The 16,837-nt window shown below is 32.1% G+C and overlaps 1 pseudogene; it reads right to left on the bottom strand.

Annotated features, from left to right (window-relative positions):
* Positions 1 to 16,837, bottom strand: part of LOC102885655 — a 41,715-nt pseudogene that overhangs the window by 3,034 nt on the left and 21,844 nt on the right.

Raw genomic sequence — 16,837 nt, 5'->3', positions numbered from 1 at the left:
ATATTTTAATGTAAGTGTTGGAGTGAGAAATGGTTTTAGCTGCAGTTAATAAAGTCAGATAGCAGGTATGGTTTAGGGGCACCAGATGTCACTTGGCTTCTTCCAGAGTTTGAGAAAAAGACAGAAGTGGTATGTATTTTCCTGCTGGAGTCAGAATTTCCCAAGACACAGTCAGTACTTTAATAGCACCGATGCAGACATTAGCAAGGTGCATATCATTGTGTGTTAGGATGGGAAGTTGGAACAACAGTGCTAAAGGCAGTGGTGACTTTTACTATTTTTTTGTAAATTGGGGGGAGGCAGGGAGATGTAAACATTCAGAAAAAGGAGAGAAAACCCTCAGCTCTGATCCTAGCAATAGTAATAATATTGTGTATTAATATTCTTAGTAGTAGTTCTTACTAAGAATTGTAAGTAATTCTTAGGAGCATCCATATATTTGTCATATTATACTACATTATAATAACACTAGTATTTATAGTGGTACAGCAGCAGTATTATTGGTACTAGTAGTAAAAGCTAACACTTACAGAGAGTTTATGATGTGCCAGGTTCTATGCTAATCTCTTGGACTTCAGCATGCCATGTAATTCTCACGATAGCTAGAAGAAGTTGATAATATTACCACTGCCATTTTATAGTTGAGGAATCTAAGGCCTAGCAGTATTATGTAACTTTCTGAAAGCCATAAGCCTAAGTAGTAAAGCTAGGATTTACATTCAGGCAGTCTGATTTTAGAGCTTGTTTTTTGTTGTTGTTGTTTTGTTTTGTTTTATTTTGTTTTGTTTTAACATTGCTATTATGCATCCCCTACATAGAGATATAAAACAGTCTGCTTATGAGAAGTAAAGCAAGTATAGTATATTGTGATTTTAATTTTTTTTCTTCTAATGTATCCCAAGTTCAGTTGACTTCTTCTACTTAAACAACAATATTTACCATACCTGATGCTCTCCAAATAAGACAAAACATGACAGTGAAACAAATGTGAGGCCAATTCCATTCATGGTTATCTCCAATGGTAGAAACAGCAAGGAAGATGAAGATGAGAGTGTCACTAGCACTGCTCCACATCTTCATGAAGTACTTGGTAGTGCTTTGGGACTTCTGAGAAATGTTAGCTTCCACATAGCGTTTCATGCACATAGCACAGGCAATAATTCTAAAGAAGGGAACAAATGTGTAAGAGTAATACTTGCATTTAACTTTAAGGGAAAGTGATCACATTAATGTTCTTAAAGACTAAATCAGGATTTCTGTTACTTAAGGTGCCTTATCCTGTTACAGAGTATAAAAAACATGCCATTTCCTCTGAATTAATACATTTCTAAGACTATCAAATACTTAGTTTTCAAAATAAATGGCAGTTTCTATGTCTTTTGGTGTTCTGAGAACCACATGCTAACTTACTTTACCATCTTTAACATTGTCTAATCTGTCCTTAAATAGGGTTGCAGTCACAGATTCTAATCATTGGCAGCAAATTATAAAGAAGCATATGCTAAGAATGAGAAATACATCCTTGTAGCCTCCAAAGCACAATAATGTTATCAATAAAGCATTTTTTTGATGCCAAGGGAGGTTTTTTGCTGCTTTATTCTATTCACTATGCTTTCAAAATTATGCTTTTATACTCCTGTTTCATAATCCTTTCCAAGCTTTCCTTAAATATATTTCTTTGTACCTTTCAACCCACAAAAATTGTTTCTGGTCTGCTGAGACTTTCTTCCTGCTCTTATTCATTTAAGGGTAAGATATTTAGATATTTTTCTGACAGTTGGGAGAGGTGAACGGGGGAGGGGAGAACACTGCATGTAAGATGAGCAATAACCTGTTTGACACCCCATGCTAAATTATTTTTAAATTATTCTCTACTGAAGAAGTAGGAAAAGATGATAACCATCCACATATCTGCACTCATTTCAGAGAAGACAGATGTTCTTCCACCTTTAGTATAACCTTTTTTAAAATGTAAAACTCCCAGAAAATGATTTACATTAAAAGCCATAAGAGTAAGAATGTCAAACTAGGAATCTGTTGTGCAGATTGAGGATATGGGTAAGCTTTATCAAATTCTTAGTTTTGCCCAGGACCAGCCCAGACTAAACAAACAAGTCTAAATATTATAATGTGAAACTAAAGGCATAAAGGTTGCTAATCCTTAGTTTAAACTAATACTCAGAAGATGGCTAGAGAATTAGCAAAGGTAAAACCAAAAGTAGTAGGGAAAATAGTGATCAGCAAGGAACTATATTAAAATTTCAGCTCTAGTTAAACCCAGAATAACAAAGGGAGCCTTGAAAAGACTGATTCACCTTCATTTCCTTTAATATTAGTAATAACTGATTGACAGTTTTCCTTAAAGTTACTGCAGGACCTCTAGGATTACTCCAGTCAAATTAAACCCACAGAATTCTGTTAAAGGCACACCAATTTAAGACAGTTAATGATTTAAAATGTCATTTGACAAGTTTAATTCTTGTTCTTTTTTTTTTTAACCTACAGATAAGGCTAAATACACATATACACATTTGTATATAAGTAGAGCTAACGTTTATTCAGTGCTTAATTTGTAATGAGCATATCTTCTAAATGTTTTATTTATCTCAATTAATTCTCAGATTGACCTTTATGAGTTATTGTCTCCATGTTACAGGTGAATGAGACCTAGATAAGTTAAATACTTTTCTCAAGGTTACTTGGCTAAGAACTAGCAGAGTGGGATTGAATCTAATTAATCTGTCTCCAGAAACCATTGTCTCAACCACCTTGATGTATTTTTCATATATACAGAAGGCATTTCATTTGTATGAATGACTCTCGCTTTTCACGTGTGACATGTTCAATCAACATGATGTTTTGCTTTTCCATTTCTTGGGAGTTACCTTTTCTTACTGATTTGCTTTTGTTTTATGTTTTCTTTCATTAATTGGGTATTAAAATTTTCTGACATTCAGCATCAACCCAATATAACCCCTTCCCTTTTTTAGGAAACACAGGTAAACTTCCATTCTGGAAGAAAGAGAAGTATAAAAGAAGCTTCGCTGACTTTTCCTTTCTTTTTTTCCTCATAACAGTTTACAAGGGGACTTTGTCAGTTGATTATTTCAATTTTTGAAGGTATACTTTCAAATATTTTTTACACTTAAAATTAAGTATTGTTGCCAAAGTATATTGTTTTCTCTGTCAAACTGCATTTTTTTCTTTAGTAAGTTTAGTTCTAAAGAGCTGACTCTCCTGCCATTGTTATATAGTGTTGCTGCTTTGTTCTGTAAATAGTTCGGGATTTCCTCCAAAAACTGGATGAGTTCCATGATGATGTTCAATGTTCCAGGACAGATTTTTTTTAATGTTTTAATTGCTCGATTTTTATTTTAGCCTCAGCTATTTTAACTAGATAGGCTTGGTCAACGAGTAAACAACCAGTCTTTCAAAAATCTGATAGCCAATCATCTGTTCTCAATCTGTTACAGGTTCTCTGCTTTCAGCTATAATTTTGTGTGCAAATTTTAAAGATGAAAGCTGAATTCCTGTTATAAGTGCGGACATCTCAAGAATATTTAGTTTTATTTGGCTAGTGAAAATTTGTTTTCTATTATGTAAACCAGTCCTTTAATAATATTAAAAATATCTAAAAAATAATGTGGACGTCAAAAGCCTTAAGTGAATTGTCAAGAGATTTCACTTCCTTATTTTTCACTGTTTAATAATTTCTTCTAATAAATAACATTTGGTGATGATAATTATTACAAATATCTTGTTTTCCCACGTGTTACATTTATTCTCATTTCCTAGTCCGTAAAAAATAATGAAAGCAGTTTAGTAACCACAAATGTCCATTATATTGGATCTTTTTGTGATTATTTGAGAGAAATGGAATAATGAAATCCTTAGGGAGTAAGATTCACATTGGGCATCTGCTGAAATTCCTGAAATACTACATGTTGTCTGGTGTCTTTCAGCACAGGATAGTTCTTTGTTCGTATCTTTCAATATCTTAGAGGAGGTAATTACCTTTTCATGCAAAACAAATAAAGATGGCCTTCATAAGTTAAATTGTCTTCTTGTAGGTTGGCACTCCCCATGTACTAATTTGGCAACAATTCTCACCTGCTTTATAAGGTTTCATATTCCTACTTCTTTTATTCATTTCCCCTCTACTAATCAGATGTCGCCCAACACTGGCCATGATTAACAGAGTGTTTTTATTCATGAGACTCTGACTTTTTTTTACCCTTTTTCTTTTTTATTTCTTTTTATTTTCACTGCGAAATTACAGTTTTATTTCAGCAAAACAAAAAAATATGGGGTAGATGAGTGTTATTTTTCTATAAAGTAAAGCCATTTAAAAATCAAATTCTAACAATACAGTTTATTTTTTTTTGAGATAGCATAACAAGAATTTTATTTATTTATTTATTTTTTATCATGGTGAAATCCATAGCAGACATCATTCTTCATGGTGAAAAGGCAGGTTTAAAGTAAACAAGAAATAAGACAAGGATTTAAACTTTAAACAAGAAATAAGACAGGGACATCCATTATCATAATAACAAGTGTTTTATATTTTTCTTAGTTTCAAGTATACAGTCAGATGGCTATCATCAATAAATCAAAGAATAACAAACGTTGGCAAGGGTGCAGAGAAAAGGGAACCCTCAGAATTGCAAATTGGTACAGCTGCTATGGAAAATAGTCTGGGAGTTTCTCAAAAAATTAAAAATGGATATACTTTTTGACCCAGCAATTGCACTTCTGGGTATTTATACAAAGAAAACCAAAAAATAATTTGTAAAGACCTATTCACCCCTATGTTGATGGCAGCGCTATTTACAATAGCCAAGATATGGAAGCAACCCAAATGCCCATCAACGGATGATTGAATAAAGAAATTATTGTTCATATATACAATGGAATATTACTCAGCCATTAAAAAAATGAAATCCTACCATTTGCAATGACATTGACGGACCTGGAGGTTATTATGCTGAGTGAAATAAGTCAGAGAGAGAAAGATAAATACCATATGATTTCACTTATATGCGGAATCTAGGGAACAAAAAGAACAAATTAATCAAAACAGACTCACAAATATAGAGGACAATTTGGCTGGGAGAATGGGGTGAAGTGTTAAAGAAGTACAAATTAGTAGTTGGTAGATGGTTATGAGGATGGGGAGCATGGCAAAGGAAATACAGTTAGCATTAATATATTTGCTAGATGGGAAACCAGAGGAGAGAAGAAGCAATTAGGGCAGTGCTTTATAAACTATATAAATGTCTAACCAATGTACTGTATACATAACAAGGATTTTAAAAAAAGTTAGAACAGCTTTTTTCTTAGGCAATTTATTAGACTATCAGTTTAAACCATTTATTCACTTTCACCATTGCTATATTGTTGAAGTATCAAGCTCTAATGTAGTAAGCCTTAATAATTAAAAAGGGGAATATCTCTATATATAGATTTTATATGTAACACCTAGTGCTGAAGTTAGGCTACTAGTCATTTAATAAACCTATCAAATAACAATATTTTTACCAGTTCCCAAAATACTTTACCAAACTAACTTTTCTCTAGGAGGCACACAAATTAAAATAATATTAATAATAAATAAATGAGTAAAACATATTCAATAAATACATATTGAGCTTATAGAGGGAAATGGTTCTTCAGCTTCTCTGACTTAATCAAAAACCCAGAGAGAACAATAAGCTTTCCTAAGATATTTTTACTAAGACCCGAACTGTAGGGGATAATCACATCCATGACCTAGGAAGTTTCAACACTAAGGATCAATAACAGTGACTGTTTTTCAACATCCTGATAAAAACCACTTCAAGGCATTTCAAAGTAATTTAATTGTTTCCAGACCCTAATTAAAATTTCCTGATGCCAGGATCACAGCAGCTCAACCTTATATTTTCTATACATTCCTTCTATTTTATGTAAAACCATTAATCATTGAACTATATGTACCCTAATTGAAACTTCTAATGCACTAGGTATATTTTCTCTCATTCCTCTATCTAAGTGGCCCCTACTTTTCCAAAGTTAGAGCACTGCTTCAAGGTTTCTTAAAGCTCTACTCTCAGACTATAATCCATAAGCAAGGCCCTAAGTAAAAGTCTTTCTAAAATTTTTAAAGAGTCAAGTTTTTGTTGTTGATAGCATCTATGGTATGCTAGTTAATGAGTAAAACAGAAAACTACAGAAAACATTGTCATTGTGTTACTGAAGCCCACAATTCTGGGGGTGGGAATGGATAAAATACACTCATATATGCATAAGATTAAATAATTAAGTACCTTATGACTATTTTCTGGAAGATTTAATGAGTAACTAGTTACAAATTTTCCTCATCACCTAAAGTAGTTAATATGAATCAGAAACTTTGCAATATCTAATGACACTAAAGATTAAAAGAAGTTATTATGGAAGGCAAAAGGAGAAAGCAAGCAGAAAATGCTTACAGCCTCTAAATATTTAGTGATGAGAGAGCAAATAAACCAGCCTACTTTTCTCTCTTTTCTATCTACTCCTTTTCCTGCTTTTTCATTAGTTCTCAGATCTTCCCTTCTCCACATGGTACTCTGTCCAAGGCCCACTCATGATAGCAGATAAGTGCTTTTAGTTATTAATTAAACATTTGAGCATTTCTTATCTTCCTTTGTTGTCAACCTATTATTTCAAGTGTATGTTTTGCCTCGTTTAAGTAGATTATAAGATCTGTGAAAGCAAGGGCTTTATTTTAAAATGCTCTTTTATTTCCCATAACAATGAGAACGGCACTAAGCATATAGTAGGAAGTCATAAATACTTGTTTGTTGTTTGAATTAAAGTGTATCTCAGAAACATTGAAAAAAGATTTACTGGAGCTCATTCTAACCCCAGAGGTTCCCACTCAATGTGACTGTGTATACTTCAGTCCCAATAAGTTCCTTATAGTGGAAATCAGAAATGAAGTTGAGTATGAATTCAAGATACTAAATGAATCAGCTATAATTAAAGGCTTCTCCATATATTAACAATCAATCAAAAATAAATATTCTATTTCCATAGGCTGCGATAATAAAAAGTCAAGGGAAAATATCTTCATGATGATTTCATAATAATGTTAAAATTTATAAAAGGCAGAAATTAAATCTTCCTTTTCACGAAAGAAATACAAAAATTGTATTTTATCACAAAATAAAATAATTAATACTGTCTATGCAAAGAATGCTTCTCTTTAGTCTTATTCCAGTATATAAAAATAAAGATGATGACCTTCTTCAATGATTTGGCTTCAATTCCTACAACAGTCTCTTTTTTGCCTTTTAAGTGTAATTTCATACTTATAAACTTGCCAGCCTTCATCCATTATTTATTGTTTCACATCTTAGAGCTGTCACTTCAAGAGTACAAAAACAACTGAGCTTTTTAATAGAATAGTATGGCTTTTAGTCTCAAAAAGGTGATAATAAAATAGTTTTAATCAAGAAAGAATGGCTGAATGTGAATATATTTAAAAATACTGAAATGTACACTTAAAAATAGTTAAGATAGTAAATTTTGTTATGTGAGTTTCTTTACCACAATTTATTTTTTAAATGGCTGAGCTTCATGTAGAGTTGTTATTTTTCATCCACTTTTTAAAAGTAAGAGATTCTGATCTTTTAAGATGACTTAGTTATGCTGTTGAGTGAAAAATCTCAAGTATGTAATCATTCATTCACACATCTCTTTATCTTTCTAGAATCAGTTTTCTCATCTGAAAAATTAGGCGGTTGGAGTAAATTATCTCGGTTTCCTGCCAACTACAAGGTTTAAAGTTATACTTCTGTTTTTAGTTTTGAAGAAGAGAAAACAGGAAGCATTTCACTCTGAAAAGAGAATAGGACAACCAACAGGTTATTTATGTATAGATAACTAAAATTAGATGCTCTTCTGAATGTATGGTTGCTGTTCTAATACATTAAAGCAAAAAATGCAGCAACTAATGCTTTATATGTAAATCATTTCACAAGTTTGAGAAAAATGAGGAAATGAAAATTTCTGTACTTTTACAATAGTGAAGTTTTAATCTATAGGTAGATTTGATCTTTGGATCAATGTAAATATATAGATATTATTTTGTATTAGACAAACACAAATTATTTTTAACCAGGTTGATATTACATCATAATCTGAGAGTGGAAATGATCTCACCACAAAAGGTTTACACAAATGTCCTCCCCACCAAAATAATATAAGTGGTCATATTCAGTTATAATTCTTAGATAACTCAGAAGCAATTCAATCAACCAAAATTAAAAAAAAAAATAGTATAATAGATGGTCACAGGGATGGGGAGAACAGCATAGGAAATGCAGTTAACATTAATGTAATGACTAGGTGGAGAGCCAGAGGAGAGAAAGAGCAATTAGGGGGATCATTTTATAAACAATATAAATGTCTAATAATGTACTGTATACTTGAAACTAATAATAAAATTAAATTTAAAAAAACACACTAGCCAAATATAAATTTTTGTTAATAGAAAAGTTATAATAAGTCCAAAGTTTTTCAATGTATAGCAAAAAGAAAGCTGCCGTGACTGACAGAGATTGGCCATCTTTGCATAGAGAAGCCATTCTACATTGGCAAAAGACCATTGCTATGTGGTACTTTACCTGAATATAGGCCTGGCCCCATTGTCCTAAAAAGAACAGAACCAGTTGCTCTAGAATTGAAGAAAGGCCTTTCCCATCTCCTTTATAATGTATTTCTCAATCTCATATTTAAATGCTATAGCAATACATAGGGGGAAAAATCCTGTAAGGATTTTCACTAAAATGTCATTTATGGTTATCCTTGCATGCTTGGTTATAAATCTTTTTTTTTTTTTTTAATAGTCAACTTTTTGAATGTTTTACCATGAACATGCATAATTTATAAATTAAAATAAAACTGTTTTTGCAAAATTACATAGTGTGACTCATACACAGCTGGCAGCACTATAGGTTACCAGTTCCATGGATGTCTTGCATAAAGAAAAAATCTAGGAGGCAGAAATGTGTAAGATTTCAGCTCATTACATTTAATAGAGTATAAGACTCACATATTCTCAAGGATGAAGAGAAAATACAAAATAACAGTATAATGCACCACTTATTGAGCTCTCATGAAGGACCAGGTACTGTGTTAAGCCTTTTACATCTCAACTAATACAACACGGTCATGCAGCTAGTAAGTAGAAGAGCTGGAACTTAAACCCAGACTTTCTTCATTTCAAATTCTATGGTCTTAGTCATTATATCCTACTATACTACTTTTCTCTATCTCTATCCCAGTTTTTAAAAAATGACTTCATCATACAAAAGTAATATAATAAATAATTAACTACTTCCTGAAACACAAAAATGAGAATATAAGTTTGTTCTACAATGACTATTTCATTTATTAGAATATTTCTGTAACCCCCTCACTCCAATATTTCCAGACATTATCCACCAAATAGCAGTTGTTGTTTCTGGGACTTGATCTCAAGAATAAAAAATAATGTAAAACACAAACTAATAGAATACAAATACAACTAGCAATGAATGATCATTCATCTGTAACACAAAACCACATATGGTTCTCATCTGTACTTCATGTTTCTAAGGTATTAGATATGAGCAGACTACACATTATTCATTTATGAATGAGATGTATCTCAAAAGTTTATTAATTATATTTTGATGGTATTAATGTTATAAATGGTGGTTGAATTCCTAAACTATCACACAAAATCTATTTAACTCAGAACATAGCTAATAAGCAGTAGTAGCATCCTGGGAGCTGGACGTCCTGTAGTGCTGGAAGTAGAAGGTTTTTTCGCTTTGGTTTCATTGGATGAAAGGCTGACCTAGAACAAAATTTTAAAATCGAATGTTTCTAAGTCAGCAACCAACTATATCTCCTCCAGCAGCATCATTTTGTCTCTTTACATCAAACAAATCCAAGGTCAATGTAGAAATTCAAGATGTCAAGTAAATTGTTGCCCTTTGATTACACCTGTGGTTGTTTAACCTTAAAGATAGATGTGGTTAGTCTAGTTAATTTGCTTTTAAATAATACATAATACCTATATAGCAATCCATATGGCCAAGCGATTCAAAAAATGATTTTTAAAATCAAACTTTTTATTCTCTAGAATCTCAACTATGGATCTCTAGAAAACTAAAGAGCAAACTATCTAAATCAAGACAAATTAGGTTTATAAAATTAGAAATTATTTTTGAGTGCCGCTTTTTATTAAAAATATTTTCCAGAAAATAGCTACTTATAATCTAGTGACTTATTCTATAAAATTACAACAAAATATGTTTTGTTTAAGATCAAGTGTTCTTATTCAAATTATCCACTTTCAATCATTCTCCAGTTGCTAAATTCATACTCATTCTTCAAAGACTTGTATAATTTCTCGAACCTTGTATCATTCATAGCAATTTATTTGCAACTCTAGCTTGACCCTTGTCATGTCTACCCTATACCATAGTTACTCATATAGATGTTTCTCCTTCACATACATTAGATAATGTCCATTGAGCATTTTCTGTATAACAGGCACAATACTTATCACTTTGTACACATTAGCTTGCTTAATTCTCATGGCAATTGCATCAGTTACACACTATTTATTTTGCCTAGTTTATAGATCAGAAATCTGAAGCTCAGAAAGATTTAAATAACTTACCTAAGGTTATACACCTGGCAATCATCAGAGAAGGAACTCACATATACACATCTGTCTGACTGCAGAACCCAATGCCTTAAAAACTACACTATAATTCCCCACCCACCATCCGCTCTATTCTACTGGACTCATAGAGGAATGAATCTCATTCTTCATTGTATGACTAGCTCTTAATATTGTGCCTCATATATTTTTTAAAGTTTAATAAAGATGTCAGATAACTATTTTCAAGGCTCACTTTGGCCTCAATCAGTGCTTCTCAAACAATCTATGGTTAAAGATCAGTTTCTGTCAATTACAATAAAATCAATTACTAGAAAAGTGAAATAAAATATAAGACCTATAAAATACAAGTCCCCACTTACTATTATATTTAAAAGAGTATTAAAGATTATAAAAGTTTTCAATTCCTAAACTAACCAACAGTTCATGGACCAGCACAAGTCCATGAACCACGCTTCAATTATCATAGGCCTAGATCACTATGAAGCATTCCACAATGTCAAAACACATATTAGGTCATTATGGTCCCTCTGTGCAGATGTCACAGCAATGCATAAACTCTTAAGGATATGCATGGAAGAAAATCTAACACCTAAATAAGATTTTAAAAAATAAAAGTCATAGCTTTTCCAAATCTTTTCTCTTAATAGAATTAGACTTGATTTTTATGTGCTCTTAATTTGTTTCATGTTTGTTCCTTAATTAATTTAATAAGACTTCTTAGAGTCTTTAAGACTAAACTCTGAATTTTAAGTAAAGGTTCAACTATTGATTGCCATATGAGTAGAAGTGTTTCTTAGTAATTAAATTCTAGAATAAAAGGTCATGTCTGTCATTGACTCATTACAGATCTTTAGGGAATTCCTTTTACTTTCTTCCTGAAATATAAGATACTTAAGAATGTCATTTACTCACTTTCTGAATCCATTTTTCTATAAGGCAGGTTGTGTCTGAGTCATAGACACATGATAAATACAAATGTTTTCTTTTATAGAAGTGATTTCATGATAGCTTATCTAAAATTCTATGAGTCATTCATGCACTTGTTTATATATTCATTCAAAAGTAAAAATTGAGTTGCCACTGTGTGCAAGTCTCACTATAGTTCTTTTTTCTCATATCATTCTCAGAAAAAACCATTGGTTCTTTTCTGATAACATCGTTGGCATTGTGATTTCAAAATTGAGCTAGTTGGATAGTCCAGAGAAGTTTTCCTGAGGACACATACATCAAAATTTATTTTATTCTGGTCTTGGAAATTTTGAATTAAAACAGTGGAAGTGGTAAACAGGGATGTCTTTGTGATTCCCTGTTTAAGTGTTTGCTCTAATGTCATTGACTAAATATACAAAGATTCTTTCACTTACTCCAATGACTAAAAATGTATAGGCTTAATAAATTTCAAAATTAATAGAAAGAAAATAGAAAGAAACTCTATGATTCTATTTGGTATCTTTAAGGAATAATCTCAGACTAATAGTGTCTACCATGAAAATAAAAAAAAAATAGGTTATACCTAATATTTCAGATTTTATTTATGTACATATTTTGAGCTAGGATTTTACATTAAATTTTAGTATTTAAAATGTCAACTAGGCTAGAAAGTAAATAGAAGGTACTTATCTAGAATCTACAAATAGTGAAGATCACAGTTGCCAATGAAAGCCATCTGTGTGTCAGTGGGATAGAAGACAAACTCCTTCCAAAAGTGAATTATCTCTATGCTCTACAGGCACATAGAGTTCTACATTCTAACAAAGGGGAATCTACAGCTATATTCTAACAATTTCGAAAACTAAGTGAAGTTTTAAATCAACATAGAAGTTTTATTATATAGGGTACTTATGTGGTGATTGATGCCATTTTCTTAAATAAAGCATTATTATATTGTAAAACAGATGAATTATGAAATTTACCAACTGGTACAGCTCAAACTTATTATAAAACTGGAGGATTAAGCTATTCTTAAATTCTAATGCTTAGCTTTGTAACTCACTTCAAATGCACAAAAATAACTTTATAATGTATTTATGATATTGTAAAAATTCTATATGTCACTATATGAAACATCTTTCTGAACCTTCCTGCTCTATAGTGACCTCTTTTTTTAACAAAATTTATAGTTGTTTTTTTTTTTTTTTATGGTGGGGGAAGAAAGTGGTATAAAAAATAGTACCCTTTGGTTATTTTGACTATAATTAGAAATTTATTTTATTAGAATGTAAAATAATTTTGTTTGAACTCCTGAATAGGAATCACAAACAAGTCAACTGCAAGAATAATTTTCTGTAGAGAATATAATTCTTTATCTAAGAATATTTTTAATGTTAAGATGGAAGACAAAAAATGAATTGATTTGCTGCTTTCTACACTGTAATGTTGATATAATACTATCAGGAAATGGTGCATTTCATTAACTATATATTGAAATGATACCAGACAAGAATAGTTGTTCCTCTGTTCCTTCTGCCAAGAATTTTTGCCAATTTTACATTTAATAACAATGCCTACTATTTGATGGGAGTCTCAAAAACAATATTAGACAGTCGCAGCTGTCTGACCCAACCACAGTTATTAACATCGTTCTACTATCTATGCTGGTAGACAAGAATAGCAAACAGTTTTCTTAGTGAAATAGAGACTAATTAGAAACTCAGAGAGGCAAATTCATTTTTGTCAAGCTTTAAAAAAAGGTAAAAAAATAATAGTGATAAAAAACATACTTTCAAGTGTCTAAATAGAAATCTAGCCTGGGATGTTAATCTCAAAGAGTTATTTACTATTACTTGTAATACAAATATATGTGCATATAATTTATTTTCTCATTATAATAAAATTTCGTATTTTATACATAAATTTTATATTATAGAAATTGGTGCAACTAATAGGCAGACTTTTTTAAAATAAAACTTGTTTAAAGTAGAAGGCAATATAATAAAATCTATATTTATGTAAATATCTAACCATCATACTGTATACCTGACACTAATAACAAAGCCATTATTAATTTAAAAAATCAATAAATGTATACTTATTGACTTCAGAAATAATGAATTCTTGAAAAGGAACCAAAATGAGTTCATGCAGAAAAGTTGCTTCTCCATTTTCTTTCCTCAAATAAAAAAACAATGATAATATTGACCATTCTAAGAAGCAGTAATCCTCCAGTACAAACTGATTCATATACAGCTCACTTCTGAAAAAGTAATCAATGCTTTACTGAGTGCAGGTGTTTTGTGCTACATTTTTCAAATTATCAAACAATGGAACAAAATAGAAGGAAGAGAAAAATTTCCCAATAAAACATCCTGGCTATAATCATACTTTTGCTTCATGCTTAACATAGTGATTCAATCGACAAATAACTACAGAAAGACTAAAATTTGCTTTTCATATTTAAAGAGCATTAATTTAATATATTATTTTATCAAGCAAAATCATTATGTGACGTAGATATTATTATGTACATTTAACAGATAAAGAAACTGAAGCTCAAAAGGTTTTAAAGGAGGTTTTCAATTTCCATTACAAAAAAAAGGATAAAATTTTAATTATGTAAATGTATTTAATATTTAAAATCTATGCATTGACTATTAGTTGAAATATCATTTTATCCATTTTAATTACAGATTCAAATATCTTCATTATCTGATGTAATTTGGTCCTGTAGGTGCCCCAAATATCAGTGCTCTATTTTTCCATTTTTAAAATAACTATTTAATTTTATGAGAGGGAACTTGATTAACAAATTCCAATAAGTTTCAAGTGTACAATTCAATGTAAGTCATTACATTGTGTGTTCACCGCTCATAGTTAGCTTTATTTCCATTGACACATATTTGACCCCTTTTACTCTTATCTACCTCCTTCCTTCTGGTAACCACTAGTCCACTGAATATGTCCTTGAGTCTCTGTTTGCTAGTCATGTTTGTTTGGTGTTTTTAGATTAATATCCCATATATATATATGTGATACCATGCGGTTTTCAACTTTTTCTGTCAGACTTATTGTGCTTAGCATGATTAATTCAAGATCCATCTATATTGTTGCAAATGGCAGTATTTCATTTCTTCTTATGGCTGAGTAATATTCCATTGTATATATGTATCACATCTTTATCCAATCATCTATTGTAGCACACTTCGGTTGCTTTCATGTCTTTGCCACTGTAAATAATGCTGCTATGAACATCGGTGTACATATATCTTTCCAGATATATATTTTCAAGTTGTTTGGGTAAATAACCAGTAGAGGGATTGCTGGATTATATGGTAGATCAATTCTTAGTATTTCGAGGACCTTCCATACTGTTCTCCATAGTGGTTGTACCGATTTGCAGTCCCACCAGCAGCATATTAGGGTTCTTTTATCTCCACATCCTATCCAACACATTATTACTTGTCATGTTGATAATACCCATTCTAACAGGTATAGGATGGTATCTCATTGTGGTTTTGATTTGCATTTCCCTAATAGCTAGTGAAGAGAGCATGTTTTCATATGTTTCTTGGTCATTTGTATGTCTTCTTGGGAGAAGGATCTGTTCAGGTCCACTGCCCATTTGTTAACTGTATTGTTTGTTTCTTTGTTGTAATTGAGTTGTATGAGTTCTTTGCATGTTTTGGATATTAAGCCCTTACCATAGGCTCTGCTTGCAAATATATTTTCACATTCAGATGGTTGTCTCCTTAGTTTGTTGACAGTTGTGTTTGCCGTGCAGAAGCTTTTTAGATTGATATAGTCCAATTCATTTATTTTTACTTTTACTTCCCTTGCGTTTGACATCAAATTCATAAAATCCACCCTAAGATCAAGGTCCATGAGTTTTCTTCTATGCAATTTACTGTTTCAGGTATTATATTCAGGTCATTTCATTTCGAGTTCATTTTAGTATGTGGTGATAGACAACAGCCTAGTTTTATTCTTTTGCAAGTGATTTTCCAGTTTTCCCAGTACCATTTATTGAAAAGGCATTCCTTTCTTTATTGTATGTTTTTGGCTCCGGTGTTGAAAATTATTAGCCTATATAAACAGAAATTTACTTCTGGATTATCAGTTCCATTCCACTGGGCTGTGTGTCTGTTTTTCTGCCAATACCATGCCATTTTATTTATTGTCACTTTGTAGTATAATTTGAATTTGGGCAGAGTGATACCTCCAATCTTGTTCATTTTTCTTAGGATGGCTTAGGCAATTCGGGATCCTTTGTGCTTCAATGCGGATCTGATGATTTTCTGTTCTATTTCTTTAAAAAATGCCGATGTGATTTTGACGGGGATTGCATTAAATCTATATAATACTTTAGATAATAAGGGAGCATATTCTGTTTTGTTTTGTTTTGTTTTCCAGAAAGATTTATTATGAAGAGGTGTCTCTTTAGTCTGTTGCTAAGAAGGTGTGTGTGTGTGTGTGTATGTGTGTGTGTTGCTAAGAAGGTTTTTTTCTTTTGCTATTTAGTGCTTGGTGTCCAAGCCTCTTGGATCCCTGCTTTGAGATTTAATCATGTCTTTTTTTTTTCTTATATTCAATCATGTTTGCTACCCTCGGCTTCAGTCCCTGTCAGTGTTAGCGACAGTTTCAGTACTGTTTACTTAAATTCCCCTGGGCTCTGTGGTGCTAGGTCTGGGAGGATATGGGGTAGAGGGAAGGCTCACTCTGGGTTAGTGGGTGGGAGTTCCTGCTAGTGTCCATGTCTCAGCCTCACACTTCACAACTACAGCTGATGTTGCCTCTCCACACTTAGTTACTTTCTGCCCTGATTCCTGGGCTCCACTGTGTGGAACTTGCTGATCCCTCAGAAAGGTCTATTTGGGGAACATGCCACAAATTCTTCCCGCCTGCTCCTTGTACTGAGAGCTCTGGCTGTGTGAGACAGCTTCTTTGTTTCTCCCAACCTACCTCCCCAAAAAACTCCTGTTGGGGGGGCGGTCTAGAAGCTCTTATGACCTCTGGAATCTCTTACATGCAGAACACTCACTCAAATGTGCTTGTTTACAGATTGTGTGCTATTTGTTGAGTTTCAGATGTTCAGCTTATTGCTATTTCAAGGAGAGAGATCCAGGACCACCCCTCACTCTGCCATGCTTCTGACATCGCTCCCCAATGTTCTATTTATTAATCCAGTGTTTTCAC

Source organism: Pteropus alecto, unplaced genomic scaffold (genome assembly GCF_000325575.1).
Source record: "Pteropus alecto unplaced genomic scaffold, ASM32557v1 scaffold403, whole genome shotgun sequence".
NCBI lineage: Eukaryota > Metazoa > Chordata > Mammalia > Chiroptera > Pteropodidae > Pteropus > Pteropus alecto.
The sequence above is the reverse complement of the archived record's forward strand: the minus strand, read 5'-3'. Positions and strand labels throughout refer to the sequence as shown.